The sequence below is a fragment of the Carlito syrichta genome, unplaced genomic scaffold (genome assembly GCF_000164805.1).
Source record: "Carlito syrichta isolate Samal-C Ts95f unplaced genomic scaffold, Tarsius_syrichta-2.0.1 Scaffold288011, whole genome shotgun sequence".
NCBI classification, from domain to species: domain Eukaryota; kingdom Metazoa; phylum Chordata; class Mammalia; order Primates; family Tarsiidae; genus Carlito; species Carlito syrichta.
In genome coordinates, this window is record NW_007232107.1 from 116952 (window position 1) to 118044 (window position 1093).

The following is a 1093-nucleotide window of genomic DNA, read 5'->3' on the forward strand; positions in this document are numbered from 1 at the left end:
TTTGATAAAGAATTTAAAAATCCTTTATGTTGGGCTAACAAGGGAAGATAAGGAAGATTATTATGTCAACATCCAGAAATTCTTATCTATCCACTTGGAAAAGAAAAGCACCTTTGCAAAAAATAATAGGGAATCTTATAACTTTATATGAAACATTGATCTCTGAGCCAATAATGGGAATAATAACAGATTTCCTGAATATATTTGATATGACACAGTATAAAACCTTTGTAAGACATAATGTATTTAAACATATACAAAATTCAAATTTAAAAAACAAATGAAAGGGACTATGATAACTAGGTAGTCCAGCTCAGTTTCTGACCACTGAAATAAAGTGAATATTCCACAATTATTTTGGATTCTCAGTGAATATAAAAGTTTGGTTTCGATTATACTGTAGACTAGTCAGAGTACAATGGCATTATGTCTAAAAACACAGTGTACATACCTTAGTTCAAAATATAGTACTAAAATTCTAATCATCTGAGCATTCAGTAAATTGTCATCTTTTTCCTGGTAGAGGGTCTTATCTCAATATTGATGGCTTCAGACTGATCAACTTGGTTGTTGCTGAAGGTTGGTGTCTGTGACAATTTCTTAAAATAAGGTAGCAGTAAAGTTTGCCTCATCAGCAGACATTCCCTTTTGTGAAAGAGTCCTCTGCATCATGCCATGATGTTTGATAGCATTTTACCCACAGCAGAACTTCTTTCAAAATTGGAGGCAATCTTCTCAAAACCTTCTGCTGCTTTATCAATGAAGTTGATATAATATTCTAAACATTTTGTTGTCATTTAAACAATGTTCACAGAATCTTCACCGAGAGTAGATTTTTATCTCAAGAAATCTCTTTCTTTGCGCTTCCTTTTTTTTTTTTTTTTTGAGTTAAAGTTTCACTCTGTCACCCAAACTACAGTGCAGTGGCACGCTCCTGGCCACCGCAGCCTCACCCTGCTGGGCTCTGGCGATCCTTCCACCTCAGCCTTCCAAGTAGCCGGAACTATAGGTGTGTGCTATCATGCCCGGCTAATTTTTGATTTATTGTAGAGACGAGGTCTCGCCAAGTTGTCCAGATGGGTCTCGAACCCCC